The 13,242-nt window shown below is 43.2% G+C and overlaps 1 protein-coding gene across 1 annotated transcript in view; it reads right to left on the bottom strand.

Annotated features, from left to right (window-relative positions):
* Positions 1 to 13,242, bottom strand: part of ITFG1 (integrin alpha FG-GAP repeat containing 1) — a 1,017,137-nt gene that overhangs the window by 943,687 nt on the left and 60,208 nt on the right. The window lies entirely within an intron of this gene.

The following is a 13,242-nucleotide window of genomic DNA, read 5'->3' as shown; positions in this document are numbered from 1 at the left end:
GCCGAATCACTGTCCTATTTTTACAAAAGGTTCCCTTAACTCTTGCCACATTGACTATTCGAGGCCAGACCCACTATGCCTCTCCTATGCATGGATTATCTATCTACATTCTCATAGCGACATATGCTAGATGTTTGTCTGGGAAACATTTTACTATAACAATAACACAGGCATAGGTTTGTAGATCAATTCTAGACTACTGAGTAAAAATGTACAATACTCTTATCACTTTCAACTTCATACCTTCATTCAGAGTCCAAATTAAACATGGCAGCTCCAACAGATTGCACAAACGTAGAATGAGACCGAACCGTACTTAGTTAAAGTTAACTCAACCAAAGTGGTAGAAGTCAAGGTTGTAGAGCACAAATACTATTGCCAATCCTAACCAAGTTAACAATGGATTTATTACGAGAAGGAACATAAGGACCTAACTATCTGTATTTTTAATTCTGACACCTACAATTCCTAAAGCCACCAACAGACCCAAAATAACAGGGTTAATCACAGCCACTTCACCGTGCATTAATGAAGTGAATTTACTGTCTGTTGCACATAAAAGGATTGAGAGCTGCGAGCCAAGCAACAAACTATCATGTTTTCTACTGGAAACATGCCTTTTGATACAATAAAGCTTACTTGAGATAAAAACCAAAGGCAGCACTCTTTTCCAGAGAGACCGTCAACCCATGTAATAATAATCATATTTCAGCGAGAGAAGCTGCTTGGAAAGTTTTGGGACCACAGGAATTTCACATGAGTTATGGTTTCTAAAATGGTAAAAGACACAATCATAGAAGCAGCTCAGGGCACAAAGCACATCAAAAAATCTATGGAACATAAATGGTGTACGAGCTGACAGACACTGGAGGACAAGTAATGTTCTGAACACTGTCGAAAGAAGCAAAGATTTAGTAATAAAATTGAACAGTGGAAACTAGGAAAAAAAGCTTTTGAGTCACTCTAACACTATGCAAAGGTACCTCTTTCCTAACTTTGATAACACGTTAATTTCTTACAATCACAAAATAACACAAAGTTACAGCATACAAATATGCGATGGTGCTAGTGATTCACAGTAAAGCACTGTAAAGTTTCTCAACAATGCAACACTACATTTCATGAAACTAGCAAAAACAAGTTGATTTGGGAGAAAGCGCATGGGAGGTCAGTTGTAAGACATATTGTCAGCTTGCAGTGGACTTGGAGTATGCTCATTGTTTAACATTGGTATGCTTCATTGCCATGCATTTGCTTGCATCCTATTCATTACCTTGTGTGGGCTTTAGTCCTCTTCTTGTGTTTCTCAATTTCCCTGGAGCATGGAAACATAATTTGTGTCCTTCCACTGTTCATTTTCCAGGTGCTACGTTTTTCTTTTTATTTCAGCACTCCACAAGAGTGCATGGGTTTTACAACTGCTTCCCTAGCATGCTTCTCTCCCTCCTTCGTGCTCGGTGTATGGAACTAGCAGCCATCTGCTTTCCCCCAAGGACTTCTTGCCTCAGATAGGATGGGACAGCTGAATGTCCTTGGGCATTATGAGTACCCTCTAGGCGTGGATGCCGTACATGTTGGTGTCTTCAAAGAGCCAGACCAAGTAAACCTCACTGCCCTCTTGTAGGACCATGACTGCAGAGATTTGGAAGAGCATATCAGTCATGAAGTCCCGTGCGATCTCCTGCACCAAGCGCTGGAATGGCAGTTTGCAGTTGTGCATCCCAGTGTAGTTCTGGTAGTGCTGGATGTTACAGAGAGCCACAATCCTCGACCGGTAGTGGTGAGGCTTCTTTACTCTTCAGGTGGCAGGAGGGCGCTCTTGCAGGAAGCCTTGGTAGCCAACTGTTTGCGAGGTGCTATCTCTCTACTGGACTTGCGGGTGGTCTGCTTGGTACGGGCCATAAGGTGAGTGATCTCTGTACGATGTACTAGATAGAATGAATTCTCAACACTCTCACTCTCACAGAACACAACATGCAGGTGTTGCCATCTCTCTTGCCTTTCTGCTTGTCTCCTGCCCGCTCCATGTATCTTTCTTCCAGTTGTTTGCTCCCCCACGTCCTCCAACTTGTTTCGGCCACCCCACCTGTGTTGCCCCCCTTGCCTTCCTGTTGCTTCCCCCAACTCTGTCCTCCATGATTCTTCCCCCTCCAAGTTACTGACTCTCACCTGTATTTCTCCCTTTGTGCTCAATTCCCAGCGAAGCTGAAGACATTTTGATCTGCTTCACCAGGGAGCAAATGACCTGCAGGATTTTGGATCAACTTAGCCAGGGATCGAATTCGCAATTCCACTTCTAAAGGGGCACGCAGTGGCATCAAAAGCCCTGGGGACTACTATCACGGCCAGGAGAGTCACACTGAAGGTGGTCAGGCCCTCGGCTTTCCTTCATTAAAGTGCAAGACTTCCTCCTCTGATACGTAACACCAGCTGGTTTACTGACCTCCCACAGATGCTGCTAAGTGAGTGCCGCAGATAAGCGAAGAAGTTACTCATTTTTTAGGCTCCACATATTTTATTTATTTATTTTATAGCATTTGTAAGGCGCACAGCTACCCACAAAGGGTTTCCTGCGCCGAATTAGCAAAAACACAGGGCACAGCTAGAGAGAGAACAGATCCGAAGGCAATTATTTGTCGAACAACCAGGTTTTTACGCTTTTCCTAAAGTTCTTGTAGTTTTCTTCTTTGCGTATTTGAAAGGGCAGTGTGTTCCAAAGAGTTGGACCCAGATATGAAAAGGATCTCCCGCCCATTCTAGCCCGTTTGTACCTGGGTACCGCAAAGTTCGCTGATGTAGCTGAACGAAGATTGCGATTGGGAAGGTAGGGCTTGGCAAGATCTTGAAGATACTTGGGAGCAGTCCCTGCTTTGATTTTAAACAGATAGCTCAGGGTTTTAAAGCGAATCCGGTTTTCGACCTTGAGCCAGTGCAGGTCCCGAAGATGTTTAGTGATCCTGGCGTATCTGGGGATTCTGCAAAGCAGTCTGGCCGCAGCGTTTTGTACCAGTTGCAAGCGTCTTATTACTGCTTTGTTTGCACCGAGGTACAAGATGTTACCGTAGTCAAGCCGAGAAGTTACTAAGGCATTGACTACGGTCTTCTGGGTGGTAGGTGGCAACATCCAGACAATTTTACGAAGCCATCTGAGAATAGTGAAACATATGCCAGCCACTTTGTTGGCTTGCTGTGTCATGGAGAGACTGTCATCTATGATGACCCCGAGATTTCTGACCTGAGTGGCTGGGGGCGGAAGCTTGCCCAGTGACATCGGCCAGTGGGGATCGCTCCAAAGATCCTTATTATTCCCTAAGAGGAGGACCTCTGTTTTGTCCCCATTTAATTTAAGTTGGTTGGCCGACATCCAGCAGAATATTTCGTGAAGGCCTATTCTAAGTGCAGAAGGAGCAGACGTGTCAGATTTGGAGAGGGAAAACAGAATCTGAGAATCGTCTGCATAAGTCAATAAGGCAAGACTGAAATTCTCTGCAAGGTTGGCTAATGGACGAAGGTACAAATTAAACAGCAGGGGACTCAGGATAGATCCTTGTGGTACACCATGGGGAGAGTAGAAAACATCCGAACAGGCCTCAGAAGAGGTGATCTGGAAGGTGCGTAGGGATAAGTAGTAATTATTTTACATTTGACTACAAGGACTCCACAGCTTTACATGACCACAACTTTTAGGTCTCATCTATGATACAGCGTTTAGTTGTCTGTAAGCAAAAGCCTATATTTGACCACCACTGTGTTTTAAGTGGGTCTCTAAAAGGGGTGTGGCCTACAACATGTTAACTACAATCCTGTGCTTTACACAGCATGGGCATGACCACCTTTAAGGGGTCTCTTTGTGCGTTTTCAGCTATTGCATCCAGGCATATGACAACAACAAACATGCCTAAAAGAAGCCAGACCTGTTAGCTTTGTGAGTGTTTGTTAGCAATTTGATATAAATGAGTAGCAATGATTTTGTGATAAATAATTAGCAATGGTAATTACAAATAGTACAAATGTGACCATCAATAACTGCTCAGTGGAGATAGACCAAGGATTGGATGAACGTGCCATCGGGACACTGTTATGGCCAACTGACTCAAACTTCCTCCAGCCTCCCCTGCAGTGCCACAAATCGAGCCTCATTATGAAAACCCTTCCATAACCAGAACGCACCCAGACACCTAAATGTGACTCAGCTCAAGTGTACCATACAAGTTTTGGAAAACCCAATCATATCTTTTCCAGCCGAGATCTCTTGGCTTTGCCATTACTCAGTAATTACAATTACAATATAACTTGCACTAAAGAAAAGACAGTTTACAAATGCTAACAAATTCAAAGTCTTTACATACCCAAAATATGCAATGTATATATAGTGACATATTGCTAAAACCACTGAAAAGCCAAAGTCAACAGGATCCAAAGGTAAGACCTAGGGGCTTTGCCAATGCTTGTTTTATTTATTATCGTGGCATGCAACATAAATTAAAATTCCAAAGATAAAATTGCACTAATTAAGAGGCGATAAACGTTGTTGATTTATCAGTTCTATGTTACTTAATAGTACACATAAGAAAACACATTAGATGGATATTCAATAAAAAGCAAAACTGAGTCATAAGGGGGATAATTTACAGGAGCAATATAACTAAACAAAATGATACCATGAACAAAGAAAACTACAATTCGCAGGACACTAAGAGAACGAAGTACATGTAAACTAATCTGGCACAATTAGTACAGATTAAACTCTAGGTGAAGAAAGCATCCTGTGAAGAAGTAGTACTCTGGATGCAGGAGGAAGCAATATTCAAAGGGAATCCCTAGAAGCCTAATTTTAACTAAGAATACAGTCCCCTGTAATGTGACCGTTCAACAAGGCCTAAGAGATGCCCATTACTTCTGCTTTACAAGATGAAAGAACGGGGAAACAGCATTTACAACAAGGTTTTTACCTCGTTGTGCCTTTACCCTGCATTTTTAAGCACGCATATTTTTATCACGTGCATGCCTTTACAACGCATGCCTTTACCATGGATTTAAGGAAAATTGGGGATATAGGCGGTCTCCCCCCACAGGTACATTGTTTTTATAAATTAAAACAATGCTGGTAATGGCATGCGTTGTAAAAGCATGTTCGTGGTAAAAATGTGTGGTAAAAAAATGCATGGTACTGGCGTACAATGCCTTTACCTGCCTTGTACCGTCGTACAACCACCAGAACGCAGCAATAGGGGCCTCAGGAACCAAAGTCTAATCACAAGCAGGAGACATGGAAGACCACAGTCTGCAGCAACATGGCCCTGTCCACAAGCACTAAACACCAAAAGAGGCACTGATAACTCCAGCTGCATGAACACCAGAATGCAGCTCTAGGCCGGGAGCACAGGGGCATAAATGTAACCATCAACAAGGGACCCTAAAGACCAGAGTCCTCTGAACCTTTGGCCCACACACAAGCCTTCCACGCAGGGCCGGACTGGGAACTCAAAGCAGCCCTAGCAAATTTCTGCAGACCAGCCCCTGTCCGGTGGGTAGCGAGCAAGCGCGACTGCTACTTGGGGGGTTTTGGGGGGTTCTCCCACCAAGAAAATTTTGGAAAACGACAGACCAAAAGGGTGAATTTTACAGCACATTTTCCATTACATATTCAATTGAATCAAAGTACAGTAAATAGTAGATGATGACCTTAAAGAGCACCAGGTTGGCCACCCAGTCAAATGTACCCATAGACATTCTTTCAGAGAGCATCAAAAATAGTCACAAGTAGTGAATCAGAGAGAACAAAGTAAAAGTGAGACCAGCCCCCACATGGTGTGTAGCGAGCAAGCACAGTAAGCAACCACTACAAGGGGGAGTTTGAGGAGGTTGAACTTGTCCCCCCAAGAAAATTTGAGAGATAGAAAGGTCAAAACCAAGCATTTGTCAACACATTTTTCATTACATATTAGATTGTATTAACTTTTAAAGCATAGTAAATTGTCACTTATGATGTCACAAATTAAGCACTGATGTGATGTCACACATGAACACACAGGCCACTGACTGAGGCCAGAAACTGTGGAAATGTCACACATAAGCACCAAGGCACTGACCCAGGCCTGATCACACCACCAGGCCAGTAAGCATGTAAACGTCACATATAAGCACCCTGGCCGTAAGCATGGAAATGTCACACATGCGCCTCCAGCTCCAGGTCACTGAGGCCAGCAACTATGGAAATAGCACACATAATTAAGCACCCTGGCCAGAAAGCATGGAAACGTCACATATAAGCACCCAGGCTGACAGAAGGAATGGAAATGTCTCAAATGGCACCCTGGCCAGAAAGCATGGAAAATTAACACAAAGGCCCTGGCCTTGACATGACACATCTTTAAATAGCCTACTTAAGTGCGTGGCACAATAAGTGTTGCAGGCCCACTAGCAGCATTTAATGTACAGTCCCTGGGTACATGTAGAACCACATTTCTAGGGACTTACAAGTAATTTAAAATTGCTAATTCGGTGTAAGACAATTTTACCATGTTTGAAAGGAAAGAGCGCAAGCACTTTAGCACTGGTTAGTGGTAGTAAAGTGCACTGAGCCCTAAGAGCCAACAAAAATGGCCTTTTTTGATGCAATAAAGCAGGTGAAACCGGATTTTAATTTTGAGGAATCTGAGGCCGACGGAGACTTATCTAACCATGTCTCAGCAGTCAGTATGAACAATATGTATCTTAAAAACATTTTACATGTGCTAATGGCGCTGGGACTTTTTCTGTGGCTTCTCCTTTTCCGCCAAGCTGTTTCAATACCTACAACGTGCTCATCTGTAATTTACATGCAAACAGTGAACGGTCATTGGGGTATGGGCGACATGCCAGAAGATATCGACTGGCTTCACAAGCTGTACCACACCCTGATAATGGAGAAGATCTCAGTTACAGTAAACCACCAGCTGCAACAGTTTGAGAAGCAGTAGGGCCCCTGCGTCAATTTTCTCACAAATGCATTTTGAGAACTTTCTTGCCAGAAATATCTATGAGTGCTGCACCTCACAGACCTGGGTTACTGTACAATGGTGTACCTGGACCTGCTCCTAAAAGGCAAAATGGATCCTTTATCAAGCTTATGAGTGAACAGGACATCTTTCTTGTTATCTCTCTCTACTGTCTCCTCCCAAATTTCCATTATTCACCCCTTTCCTTTCCCTTCTCCCCAGCATTTCCTGGCTTTAATGGCGTCACTGGGGTTTAGATACGACACTGGCCTTGTAACCATAACACAATTATCTCCTGCATTATCAGTACAATTCAGTGATCTTGTGTGTGGGGGGGTCGCAGTGGTGGGCATTTAGTGTGGTACGGTAAATATGGTCCCATTCTCAACATATCAGGCTTTTCGGCCCCTGCGGTGTCCCTGGGGACCCCAGAGCTAGGGAGTGAAGGTATTCCTACTCTGCCCCCTTTTCTTTATTTTTAACCTTTTTGGTAACCTTTTTTCTGGAACTCGCCCGAGTCCCAAGATGGCTGCCAACACTTCCTGGTTCAAATGTTGGCAGCAAATCAGATCTCAGCACATGATCGGGAGGATTGAAGGAGGAGTCGTTTTCCTGAACATACAAATGTAGTTTTCTTTTAATAATTCAAAATCTACTGAACAGATTTACACCAAATAAAATGTCGTTTTCTGAACCAAGACCCACCTTTCTGCCAAATTTGGAGTAATTCCGTTCAGTGGTTTGGGTTGTAGTCATGTCTAAAATCTCTATGAAAATTAACATGGGGAAAAAATGTTTTGGCCCCCCCCTTTTTCTTGGCCCCGCTTGACGAATTACCTTGAAACTTTAAAGAGAGCACCTGAACTCTTATACTAATTTTGAAAATTTTCCGAAGGTTCATAAACGGTGCAAAATTTATTGAAAAAAAAATCCTATGGAATGTAGGTCCTAACTATAACTTTATTGGTAGCCGCCAGTAGGAGATACATACATATTATATATAAACACACACACTAAAAAAACGAAGGTTACAGGCAGCGACGTTCTAGTTGGGCTCAGATTTCACTCGTACAAAACCATAGAAATGAAGCAGATATAGTTACCTGAGTAACTATAACTTGTGCCTCTGTAATGCACTACTTATTGACATCACATATTACATTACTCATGACATGATCAGTGACATCACTGATGACATCACTGATTAAATCATCAAGTAGGTGAGTGTTTTCTAAGAGTTTATGAGTGTTAAACATGTATACTAACCTACTACAAAAGATAGATTAGTATACTAGTTGTTCTACTAATAAGTGATATAATTTCTACCATATGTGATCGGAGTGTCTGCGCGACAGTCTGTATCAGTGTGCGAATGGGTATCTGAGTTGCTGTATGGATGCATGAGTGGGTATGTGAGTGGCTGTATGGGTGTATAAGTGAGTGTGTGATTAGATGTGTGGGTGAGTGGCTGTGTGATTAATTGTATGGGTGTGTGAGTGGGTGTGTCAATGGCTGTATGGGTGAGTGCATGGTTGTATGGGTGAGTGTGTGGCTGTATGGGTGAGTGTGTGGCTGTATGGGTGAGTGTGTGGCTGTATGGGTGAGTGTGTGGCTGTATGGGTGTGTGAGTGAGTGTCTGAATGGCTGTATGAGTGAGTACCGGGTGTGTAAGTGGGTTTATGGGTAAGTGAGTGATTAATTGGGTGTTTGGTTAAGTGAGTTGGTGTGAAGGTGACTGTATTGGAGAGTGAATGGCTGTATAGGTGAGTGAACGGATATGGAAGTACTTGTATGGATGTGTGAAGGGGTATGTAAGTGGTTGTGTGGGTGTGTGAGTGGGTGTGTGAATGATTGGATGGTTGAGTGAGCGACTATATTGAGAGGCAGTATGGGTGTGTGGCTGTATAGGCAAATCGGTCTGTGTGTGAGTAGCTGGATGGGCGAGTTTGTGGCTGGATGGGTGAGTGAGTGGGGTGTGAGTGGCTCTATGGAGGAGTGAGTGGTTGTATGAGTACTTGTATGGGTCTGTGAGTGGGTATGTGAGTTGTTGTGTGCATCTTTGAGTGGGTGTATAAGAGGGTGCATAGGGGTGGGAGTGGGTGTATGAGTGGTTCTATGGATGATGTCCTCAGCGATGCCATTTGTGGTGTCATCAGTGATGTCACTGACCATGTCATGAGTGATGTCATGAGCAATGTGTTGCGGGTGTAAATTATAGTTAGCTCAGGTAACTATTGAGGTTCTGTAATTCTCGAGACTGACTCCATTTTATAATGTACCACCATTTTGTGTTGCCCTCACGTAGGCCTGTGAAGGTAGCCTGGCGAAGAAAGTGGCCTGGCCTTCTTAGTCCATGTATACATTAACTAAGGTTTCTTTTTTGACTCTGAAATGAACTGTAAGAAACTGACCTCTTCACCTGAAACTGACCTCGCAAAGCCAATTTCCCTGATCGATCTTTGTCTGAGATTGCCAATCAATGTTCAGGACATCGTTAACTTTTAGTTTCCTTGCACATGCCTTATCTTGTTCATTATCTGTTACTGTTTCTTTTGATGTTTCTTCCTTACATGGGTTATGCTTTCAATTATAGGTTTGTCCGGATTTTGGAGGTTGAATTTGGGCTATTCTTAATGATTGACTTTTGGGTTGGGATACTGTACATGTAATCATGCCATGCCCTGCATGCCAACTAAATCAGATGAACCTTTGTGAACTATGTTATTATAATGTTTTGCCCATATCCTGCTAAAACCCCAAAGGCTACTCACCTGCTGACACTCCAGATTTTCCATTTGTTTAGGAATGTAATAAAAAGTTAACTGATACAACTCCCTTACATGCCTGGGGCAGGATAAAGAGTATATAATATGTGAAGTAAGACCATTCTAGCAGACTGCCTCATTCAGTTGCGAAGGCTTCTCTGTGACGTAATCTCACTCATTTGAGTTTAATAAAAATGTTCTTTTATATTTTCAGCTTCTGTGCTAAATTCTTTATTATTGGTTTGAATGGACTAAGTATCAGGGAGATCCCTGAGAAGTGGTTTCTTTAATTTCTACACTATAACTGCTGAATTTCACTGATTTTGTATGAGTGAAATCTGAGCCTGCTAACTAGAACGTTCCTGTAACCTTAGTTTTTCTCAGTGTATTTCTAAGGTTTTTTCAACGTGAAGTAAGATGCCCATTGCAATGCACAATGTGGGGATGAATGCAGGGCCTTCCCCTGTGCTGCCCCCACCCAAGCTTGCTGTTCCTTCTCTCCTCCTCCTTGCCATCCATGGTCCAAGTCCATGCACCAGCCCTGCATGCCCCGTGTGCTGCCACTGCCCTCCATTTAGCTTGAGTCCCTGCCCACTCCTCCTGCCTTCTGTTGTCCAATTCTTTGCCCAATCATAGCCCTCCTGCTAAGCCTCTGTGCTTAGCTTTCTGCCTCTACTCTCCTTCCTCCTGCCCTCCAATGTCTTTCTGCCCATTATATTCCATGGACCTGCCACTGAGTGTTCTGTTGAGCTGCCACTGCCCCTCCCACCTGCCTAGCATGGTCAGATGGCTGCAGTCTGTCCCTGACACCTCCAACCTGCCTGTCCAAGTCCAATGCCCCTATCCCCTCCCTCCTGTCCTCCATGGTCCATTTTTCTGCCACTCCCTTCTACCCTCCATGCTCTGTTGAGCTGCAACTGCCCCTTCTGTCTGCCCTGCATGGTCTGTTGTGAAGCCCATCCCCCAGCCATCATTTGCCTGCATCCAGCCCCAACACCTCCCTTCTTTCCTTGATGGTGCTTTGTGCATGCCCCTGCCAGAGCTGCAGACTTTGTAACTATGGAACCACGTTTGTGTTTCGACGTCAGCTAGACAGCCTGCAATTCTGGGCAAACCACTCAATCTCCCCATCCCTAAAACAAAAATGAATGTGTGGTAGTGTAATGTAACTGATGTTCATGTAAAGCGCTCCTATACTCTTGGGTCAAGTCTGTGCTATATAAAACTGCAAATAAACAAATTTGCAACCAAAATAAAGTCATTAATTAGAGAGTTTAGCTTTGCAAACATATTTTGCTAAAAAGCACAAAAATGCATAGCTGAGATGAAGAAATCAAGGGAGACTGTGAATTTTGATTAGAATATCAGTTTTATGTACCCCATGTTGGATTCCATTCTTAAAACTTTAACTTAGCCTGTGCGTCTTTGGTCTACAGTCAGCATGTGATTATCTTTTGCAGAACTTATGAAAGAGTCAGTTTCATGCATCAGGAGACACAAGTCTGACACAAACTACTCAATATCTATTTCTCAAGGTTTAACCACAGATATGGAAGGTAAACACGTACAAAGACTGGACGTATTTTCATCTAGCGGGTTTAGATGGGTTACATCTTGGATTTTGGAAAATTCCCATTTGATTTTGTAATGCTGGTTGAAAGTCATTGGTCAATATCTTAAGTAAACCCCAGGAATTTACCAGTAAAGAGAAGATGACTTTGCACCAAGTTACCATGAAAGGTCCTGCCAGACTGAGGTTCCGTGATTCTGAACCTGTAAAGGTCATGGTATTGTTACGATTTTGGTAGTAGCGAACCGCAAATGACGAGTGCGGCAAGTACGAGTGTTTTCGTGATGTTCGATTGATTCACTATGACTTCAGGGATTTCGTTCTGAACCTTCGGGTTCCATTTTGTGTACCGCAGCCATTTTGTGGTTGCCCTCCCATAGGCCGATGACTACGGCTGAACGAGTCTGTGGGACACGTACACCTTTAGCTGACTTTTAGATGACCTGAGCGAACTGACTCCGTTGCCTGAAGCTAACCTTGCTGAGCTAGTTCCTTGTCCGGCAGCTGGTCAAGATAGAGATCAAAGAGCAGGACATTGTTGAGTTTATGGTACACGCACACACCCTTCTATCTTGCTTCACATCTGTTTCTGTTCCTTCTTTTAAGGCCTATTTATGATTTGGGTTGGGGTCCTTTTATTATGGGTTCGTCTGGCCTGTCCGAGCAAGAATGTTGGGCTTTCCCGTGTAATTGATGGTGGGCTGGACAACTGAAAAGTGGGCTTGTCGTTATGCGATACCTTTTGCAATGTCACCTGTGATTGGATAGTTTGTAAATAATTGGTGTTTGTCAGGAATGTGATTTTTAGCATAAAAGACGATGTCTCGCAATACGAAAATTGAGCAGTCTCTAGCGAACCTACCCATGTCGTACTTCGTAGACTTCTGTTCCTGGTTGTAGCCAATAAATTTGATCTTTGACGTCACCGAGAAGTATCCCGTGTCTCTGTATTCTAAAACAGGTGACTCGAAGACATTGGGCGTACCCCTGGCGTCGCTGGGTTCTAAAACCCGGTTCTTCAAGACTGCTAGAGTATCCACTCTTATGCAAATAGTTTGATTCAGTGATGAGAGGAGCTGAGCTAAGCAGGCAGTGTGTTTTCCTTCTCAAGGCACACTGTCTTCCCAACTGAAGTCTGGTAGCACAGCGTATCAGCTGTGAACAGGTATACAGTGCCAAGTGCCCCAAGAACTCTAAGAGACAAGTTAGCTATTCCATGCTTTAAGTGTAGTATATTTAAGTAATTTGATGTGGTAGGATGCAACAAACATTCTAAAACATGTTAGAACTGTTCATTTTATCCTTGCTGCTAGCAACATTCATAAGTGCTGTTTTAATGGTATTTTGTGTGCAACAGAATAAGACAGTTGAAATAAACACTTTAAAATAAACTGTGCCATTTTTAGTGCTAAGCTTGAGAGTGCAACTTTGGATAAAATTGGGTTTGAATTATCACTGTCTCCCTGAACCCTTTATAGGACTGTAACACAGAAAATACAAACACCACCCACGCAGGAATGCTCAGTGGGTTTTGTGGGGCTGAAGTTAAACTGGACTTCCTTACTCAGTGATGGTGCACTAAACTAAGTCATTGTACCCGTTGGTTAGGAAGCCAAACCCTGCAGACATGGGCTCTGGAACCCAGCAATCACAACAATAGCTGACCACAAAATGTGGTAAATTAGCACACGTCTGTACCCACCTAGAAAAGTCACAGAAAAAGGAGGAAAATTAAGTGTCAAAACGTCTGGGAAAATTGAACAGAATTTGAGCCCCTAACATGTAAAACTTGCACCATGTGAGAACATGGATAGTATTCTAAATTATCCATTAGCATTAATATTCAGTATTGTTCATTAAATGGCCATAAACATCTCCAAATTGCTTTGGCAGCTGTAAAACAGTGGTAAAGAAATGGCCGAGTAGC

Source organism: Lissotriton vulgaris, chromosome 12, assembly GCF_964263255.1.
Source record: "Lissotriton vulgaris chromosome 12, aLisVul1.2, whole genome shotgun sequence".
In the NCBI taxonomy this organism is placed as follows: domain Eukaryota; kingdom Metazoa; phylum Chordata; class Amphibia; order Caudata; family Salamandridae; genus Lissotriton; species Lissotriton vulgaris.
Note: the sequence above shows the minus strand (reverse complement) of the source record. Positions and strands in the feature narration are given on the sequence as shown.